Genomic DNA, 8,387 nt, shown 5'->3' with positions numbered 1-8,387 from the left:
GAAAGGCAGAGGCCAATATGGTTGGTTCCAGCAGCGTCGCAGGAGTTGCCAGAACGTGATTGTGTTCAGCCATGAACTGCCTCAGGGACTCCAGCTCAGGATTTTGCCTCGAGGTTGACTCCTGAAGCCTTTTCCATAACTGGATGTAGCCACAAGGCAATGGAGGTTTGGGATCAGAGTTTTCCTTCTCTCAGATGAACTGCCTTCCCAGGCTAACGAGTCCCAAGTACCCGTTAGCTGTTTGTATTGGCAACCTTCAGTCTCGAAAGACTATGGTATCGCGCTCTGAAAGGTGGTTCTGGCACAGCGTCTAGTGTGGCTGAAAAGGCCAATCCGGGAGTGACAATCCCTTCCACACCGGGAGCAAGTGCAGTCTGTCCCTGGTCTGTCTCCCTGGCTATGGGCCTTCCTTCTTTGCCTCTTAGCCTCAGACTGTTGGCAAAGTGTCTCTTCAAACTGGGAAAGGCCATGCTGCACAGCCTGCCTCCAAGCGGGCCGCTCAGAGGCCAGGGTTTCCCACTTGTTGAGGTCCATCCCTAAGGCCTTCAGATCCCTCTTGCAGATGTCCTTGTATCGCAGCTGTGGTCTACCTGTAGGGCGCTTTCCTTGCACCAGTTCTCCATAGAGGAGATCCTTTGGGATCCGGCCATCATCCATTCTCACGACATGACCAAGCCAACGCAGGCGTCTCTGTTTCAGCAGTGAATACATGCTAGGGATTCCAGCATGTTCCAGGACTGTGTTGTTTGGAACTTTGTCCTGCCAGGTGATGCCGAGGATGCGTCGGAGGCAGCGCATGTGGAAAGCGCTCAGTTTCCTCTCCTGTTGTGAGCGAAGAGTCCATGACTCGCTGCAGTACAGAAGTGTACTCAGGACACAAGCTCTGTAGACCTGGATCTTGGTATGTTCCGTCAGCTTCTTGTTGGACCAGACTCTCTTTGTGAGTCTGGAAAACGTGGTAGCTGCTTTACCAATGCGCTTGTTTAGCTCGGTATCGAGAGAATGAGTGTCGGAGATCGTTGAGCCAAGGTACACAAAGTCATGGACAACCTCCAGTTCATGCTCAGAGATTGTAATGCAGGGAGGTGAGTCCACATCCTGAACCATGACCTGTGTTTTCTTCAGGCTGATTGTCAGTCCAAAATCTTGGCAGGCCTTGCTAAAACGATCCATGAGCTGCTGGAGATCTTTGGCAGAGTGGGTAGTGACAGCTGCATCGTCGGCAAAGAGGAAGTCACGCAGACATTTCAGCTGGACTTTGGATTTTGCTCTCAGTCTGGAGAGGTTGAAGAGCTTTCCGTCTGATCTGGTCCGGAGATAGATGCCTTCTGTTGCAGTTCCAAAGGCCTGCTTCAGCAGGACAGCGAAGAAAATCCCAAACAAGGTTGGTGCAAGAACACAGCCCTGCTTCACTCCGCTTTGGATGTCAAAAGGGTCTGATGTGGAGCCATCGAAGACAACAGTGCCCTTCATGTCCTTGTGGAAAGATCTGATGATGCTGAGGAGCCTGGGTGGACATCCAATCTTGGGGAGAATCTTGAAGAGGCCGTCTCTGCTGACCAGGTCGAAAGCCTTTGTGAGATCTATGAAGGCTATAAAGAGTGGCTGTCGTTGTTCCCTGCATTTCTCCTGCAGTTGTCTAAGGGAGAATACCATATCAGTGGTGGACCTGTTGGCTCGGAATCCACACTGCGATTCTGGATAGACGCTCTCTGCAAGTACCTGGAGCCTCTTTAGTACAACTCGGGCAAACAGCTTTCCTACAACGCTAAGGAGAGAGATGCCGCGGTAGTTGTTGCAGTCACCCCTGTCACCTTTGTTCTTGTACAGCGTGATGATGTTTGCATCCCTCATGTCTTGAGGTACTCCACCTTCTTTCCAGCAGAGACAGAGGATTTCATGCAGCTCAGTGACGATGATCTCTTTGCAGCATTTTAGGACTTCAGCAGGGATGCTGTCTTTTCCAGGTGCCTTGCCAAAGGCAAGGGAGTCCAGGGCCACGTGAAGTTCTTCTAGGGTTGGTTCACTGTCAAGCTCTTCCAGCACAGGCAGGCACTCAATGTTGTTCAGTGCTTCTTCGGTGACTACATTTTCTCTGGAATATAGCTCAGAGTAGTGCTGCACCCAGCGTTCCATCTGCTGCGCCCGATCCTGGATGACCTCGCCTGTGGCAGACTTCAGAGGGGCAATTTTCCTCTGTGTTGGACCTAGGGCCTGCTTGATACCATCATACATCCCCTTGATGTTGCCCGTGTCAGCTGCTATCTGTATCTCGGAACAGAGCTGGAGCCAGTAGTCGTTAGCACATCTCCTGGCAGTCTGTTGGACTTTGCTGCGAGCAGTTCGGAGGACCTGCAGGTTGCACTCACTGGGACAGGCCTTGTATGCTGCTTGAGCTCTCCTCTTTTCCTCAATGACTGGTGTCAACTCCTCAGAGTGGGCTTCAAACCAGTCTGCCGCCTTGTTGGTCTTCTTGCCGAATATGGACAAGGCGGTGTTGTAAACGGTATTCTTGAAATGTTCCCATCTGTTGGATGCGTTTGCGTCGGCCGGGCCTGGAAGAGATTCCTCAAGCGCTTGTGCAAATTCCTCCACTATTCTCTGATCCCGGGTCTTGCTGGTATCAATGCGAGGTCTTCCTTCCTTTTTCGTGTGATACAGTCGCTTTGTTTGCAGTTTCACTCTGCTGCACACCAGGGAGTGGTCAGTGTCGCAGGCAGCACCATGATAACTGTGTGTGATCTTGATGCTGGGAAGGCTGGAGCGTCTGGTGAGGATCAGGTCGAGCTGGTGCCAGTGCTTTGATCTTGGATGTCTCCAAGAGACTCTATGTTGGGGCTTTGTGTTGAAGAATGTGTTGCTGACACAGAGACCGTGATGACAGCAAAACTCTAGCAGGCGTTGGCCATTTTCGTTCATCCTCCCAGTGCCAAACTGACCTAAGCAAGTGGGCCATGAACTGTTATCAGCACCAACTCTAGCATTGAAATCTGGCCCCGTTAGCTGTTACTCATAGTTTACTCACACCTTGCAACTGTTCCCCCCCATTTTACTGTTTACTGTGTTTTAATATTTCTGCTGTCATTTCATTATTTTATTGTTCATTATTTTTTATTGATGTTCATGCTGAGTACTGTTTTAGGATTCTTAGTTATTTATTGCTTCTTTTATTGCTGGTGTGTTTCATTGATGCCATGTTCTTCCTTTGCTTTTTATATCCATATATTGTTTTAGTATTGTCTGCATCTCCCAACTGGATCTTTTATGCATCGGTTTATTGTTCTGTTTTGTTGTTTTACTACATATATTTTATGTTAACTTCCTTGGGTGCCCACGTCAGTGGGGGAAAAGTGGAATAGAAATATTATAAATAATATTAATAGTGGAAGTTACATGGATGGCAACCAAAGAAAGGGCCTTTTTCTCTGGTGATGCCCACATTATGGACTTTCTTACCAGATAAATTTGCTCTGTTCTTCGGCATCCGTTCTTTTTCCAGGGTTTTCTGAGAGGATGAGTTCAGAGCAGGGGTGGGCAAACTTTCAACTTTAGGGATCCTGGACCTTTAACAATTGTATAGAAGAGGGAATTTCAGCAGGTGCAGCTTCTCATCTCACAGAGATGACAAATCCACACCCCCCCCCACACACACACAATTGTTGAAGGTCCAGGATCCCTAAAGTTGAAAGTTTGCCCACTCCTGGTCCAGAGCAATGAATCCCAGCTGAGACTGGGGGATGCAGGTGGAAAGGTTCCTTTGTCCTCATCACTGGTGTACCTGGGTGGGGTGGGGGGGTCAGTGGGTGCAAAGTGCTCCTGGGCAACACAGCTGCAGGGTGGCACCCCCTCCCCCAGCTGTGCCACTCCAGGGCCACCCACATCACTGCCTCCCCCCATACAGAGGTGTTCTGAGGGCCTTAAAATATCACTTTTAGTTTTCTAGGGAAAACCAGAAGTGTCATTTTAGGGCCCCCTGGAGGCGGCCGTTGGAGAGCCGGAAAGGCTGTGCATGTCCTCCCTGCCCCCTGATGTTTTAAGGCCCTCCATATGTCTTAGAAGGGGGGCAGCATTTCCAGGGGCACCCCGGGGTGGCAAAGTGGCCAGCATCACCTCTAACCCCCCGTGCATCATTTTCAAGTAAAAAAATCCTACCTGAAGCAGGAATTGTTTCCTGAAATACCAATTTTAGGAAATCAGCACTTCAGGGGTCAATGTCCTTCAGGGGGGAGCAATGTTTGACTTGAAAAGTGAGTGCAAGAGAAGAATGACTATCCTCCTCCCTGGGCATCATGGTCTCAACTGGGATTCCCCCCCAGCACATGATCCTATTTTAAATTTTTTTTTTACAAATAAGAGGCTCTTCTGCTTGGAAATTGCATGTGTTTCTGTGTGTGTCTAGCATGGCTCTAAGCTAATACAGAAATGTGGTGACTGCTCAAGTATTGTAGAACGTATCGTTTTGATGGCTAGCACGCTCTGTTATCACTAGTAGGGAAAGAAAGCGTTAACGTCCAAGCCATAATCAATAAGACGAGTGTTTGACAGGAAGGCTCTGTTCCCCTGGAATCTCCATGATTTACACACCTAAAGCCTTGGTAAATATTTATATCATCGATTTCCCTCCCCAATGAGCCTCTTCTATATCAGCTTATCAAGAACTTTCGCTAACACCTCCTTTTCCAGGATGGAGAGCGAAGTCTGGACCATGATTGCTAATGAGATGCAGTGAGAAAACGGCCGTTCGATACTGCCAACTTGCCACAAAGTGGACAGCAGATTTTCCAGTTCTTCTCTGATGCAAAATCTATTGCATTTTTTTTTAATGACAAGGGTAAGAAAAGAAGGCCATTCTTACATCGTGTGGTGGCACTCACAGTTTGGGATAGTGCTTGGTGTTGCAAAATTCCCGTCTTCGTATTGATATGGATCAAAATGTAGACGTCCTCCCATGTCTGTGGGGATTCTGTTCTCCACCCCAGTGGATGCAGAAACAATGGATACAGGTTCTTTTTTCTTGAGAAGCGCTGGAAGCATGATTGTTTCTTGCTTAAAAAAGGAAAATTTTGCTTCACTGCAGAATACGTCATGCAGGCAACCAGCCTTCATGCTAGGAGAGACTAACGGAACGTTAACAGGAAAGCAGGACAGTTCTGTTCATCTCCCTCTAGCGTGCAAGCAGTGAAGCAAAAATGTTCCTTTTTTAAGCAAGTATGATTTAGATCTATGGTTTAGATCTAAGATGAATGAAGGATTCACCTCGATGGGTAGACCTGAAAGTTGCAGTACTTCAACACACACGCTTCAAAGTGTGAAAGATCCTGAACTGGAATTCATTTGCCTTTTGCACTCCTTAGGAACTGGGAGTGGTGAGCTCATTAACAGTCCACTCCTATACAGGGCTTACAGTGGAGTATCTGGCAATCTGCCAACATCTGTCCTGGGCTTATGGCAAGAAAGCCACTGTGCCATTTGGTGGGCCACAGCTTCCAGGGCAAATGGCCAGAGTCCGTAGGAGGGTGACAGTGGCCTGCGGAACATCCACTTCTCCCTGTTGCCACTGGTAAGTCGGCAGTGAGGCATGCTGAGTTCCTGTGTCCACTTCCTGGCCTGGCCCCAGTGGCGTAACTAGAGGGGGTGCCAAAGCACTAAGTTTTGCAGGGAGCCTCACTGCAGCGTGCAAGCAGTCCCTCCCTCTCCCCTTCGGAAGGGACGCCAGAGCCAATGGCCCAGTTGGTGAAGGCATCCACCAGTTTAAAAAAGTTTAAGAGCCATTGGTGTAAGCAGACAAGCCCTTTTCAAACATCGCCTCTGTGTGTAAGGAATAAATGATTAGAGGGGATTGGGGTGAGGAATCCTGAAGTCCTGTCCCAACCCACCATGGGTTGGTGTTAGGCTGCAGGGGCAAACCCTGAATACTGGGAGAAGTTCTTCCCATGAGCGCCACCCTGAAATTTTCCAGGGTGATGCTCATGGGGAGAAGCTCTCCCTTGTCCAGTGTTTGTCACTGCAAACAAATGCTGGATTTGCAGACTGGCCTGGGTAGGGCTTTGAAGGTGTACTGGTGCAGGGGTGGGGCTTGCCAGTACACTCTCCTCACCTCTGCGGCCACACAGTCCTTCCTTGTCTCAATCACATCTGAAGACAGTCATGGTCATTGAAGAGGCTCATCACGCACCTTCAGGCCATCCCCCTATACCTGTCAACTAGGGGTCGTGAGAAATGACTGAGAAAATGGCAGAAACGTATCAATAATAATAATAATAATAATAATAATAATAATAATAATAATAATAATAATACAGGTATTTATATACCACCTTTCTTGGTCTTTATTCAAGACTTTATTCAAGGCGGTTTACATAGGCAGGCTAATTTAAATCCCCGGAGGGATTTTTACAATTGAAAGAAGGCTCTATCTTTCAAGAGCCACAACAAATTCAGATGTTTCGTTCTGATCTGGCCTCCATTCTGGCCTCCATCCTCCCACGCTCAGAGCAGATGGAATAGCTCGGCTCAGCTTGCCAGCTGCTTCAAGGTCGCACGGTGCCGGTGGCCTCAAACTGGCGACCTTGTGGATGTTAATCTTCAGGCAAATGGAGGCTCTACTCTCTAGACCAGACCTCCTGCCCAAGGCCGTAGCCATGTGTGATTCTGGCTCGTCCCTCATCTTTCGCCTCTTCTGAATAACTTGCTTGCATTCTTTTTGCTGAGTATGTCAAACAATTCCTCCTGGAGCTCGGAGAAGAAAGACCTTTTGTCCTGTTAGTGGCAGGATTTATGTAGAAATAACATTTATCACACATTTCCCTGACAAAATAAGCCCTTTGATCAATACTGTGAATGTCATATCTGCATTGCTTAAACTTCACCGGATTGTTTTGTTTCCAAAGGTCTTAATAGGAATGTATTTTTAATGAGATTTTGCTGGTTTTATATATATATATATTTTTCCCCTGTGTTCACATTTCTCTTTTATTTATGGTTTACTTTTCTCCATTTCCTTTTGTTGTTGTTTTTCTGTGAAGGCCTACTGAGATTAATCTATTGTTGATTTATTCATGGCTAAAGACATGTTACTTCAGGGAGCTACACATCTAAGGAATCAAGTGGCCTCAGATAAAGGAGTGGATTCTGCCGCTATGTTTTCCTTTATATACAGAGAAAACGGGCAGGTCTGAGTTAAGGGCCAGGAGATTGTCCTTGTACCTTCAAGACCTGGTGTCACTCATCGGTCATAATCTGGAGGCTAGTCAACCAGCCATTTTGGACTGGTATGAATGAAAATAAGCAGTGTGGGGAACCTGAAAGCATCATCATGTTAGCACCCAATCCTGTTCACCTTTCCTGTGCCAATGCAACCACAATGCAGTTTTGAGGGAAGGGAACAAACAATCCCTAACCTTAAGGAGGCCTCCATGGCAGCCCCCCACCACCATTGAATGCAACGCGTGCCCCTTTGGCCCTCAGACCACTAAGTTTTGCAGGGAGCCTCACCACAGCCCTCCCCCTCCCCTTTGTAGCCATTCCAGGTGTATGCTTCCGTTTTTCTGTGGCCTGAGGCAGGAAAGTTGCTCTGCCGTTTGGTGAGCCACAGCCACCAGGGCAAATGGCCAGAGCCCATATGTGCGTTGCAGTGGCCTGCAGAACGTTCATTTCCCCCTGTTGCCATTGGTAAGTTGGCATAAGCAACTGTTACCCTGCACATGCCCGATCTCGTCTGATCTCGGAAGCTAAGCAGGGCCAGGCCTGGTTAGTACTTGGATGGGAGACCGCCTGGGAATACCGTGTGCTGTAGGCTTATACCATAGTCTTTCGAGACTGAAGGTTGCCAACCAGTAAGGCATGCTGAGTTCATTTCCTGGCCTGGACCCAGTGGCATAGCTAGAGGGGGTGCCAAAGTGTCTTTCTATATATGTCATGCACAAACACACACACAGTAACTAAAATGGAACCAAATTGGGGGAATTAACAATATTTGTAGAGTGATAGGTCAAAATTAGCAGTGTGTCTGACAGTTTTGGGATCACTGACATTGGTGAGGGATGCATTCAACCTCAAAGTGTCTCAAAATGAAACTATTAATGAGACTGAGTTTTTTTTTTTAAAAAGAAAAGATAGAGCAGTGTTTCCCAAACTGTGGGTCGGGACCCACCAGTGGGTTGTGACCTGATTGTGGGTGGGTTGTGAAACGGACAAGCTGATAGCTGACAAGGAAAATGCATTGAGCCCTATGGAAAGTGAAACTAAGCTGCACTGCACGTTTACTCACGAGGAGGTGAACATGCCTCAGTCTGTGTTGAAGAGTAGGCTTAGAAGAACATGATGCCGTCAGAACGGTCCCGTTCCAATGAACGCAGGCCCCTCCCCCTGAAAATCACTCGAAAAAA

The 8,387-nt window shown here is 47.9% G+C and overlaps 1 pseudogene; it reads left to right on the top strand.

The window, feature by feature from the left end:
• The first annotated feature begins 7,679 nt into the window (after nt 1–7,679).
• Nucleotides 7,680–7,798, top strand: LOC136646408 (5S ribosomal RNA; annotated as a pseudogene).
• Nucleotides 7,799–8,387: the final 589 nt, after the last annotated feature.

The sequence above is a fragment of the Tiliqua scincoides genome, chromosome 3 (assembly GCF_035046505.1).
Source record: "Tiliqua scincoides isolate rTilSci1 chromosome 3, rTilSci1.hap2, whole genome shotgun sequence".
NCBI classification, from domain to species: Eukaryota; Metazoa; Chordata; class Lepidosauria; order Squamata; family Scincidae; genus Tiliqua; species Tiliqua scincoides.
This window is presented reverse-complemented; position numbering and strand designations above follow the sequence as displayed.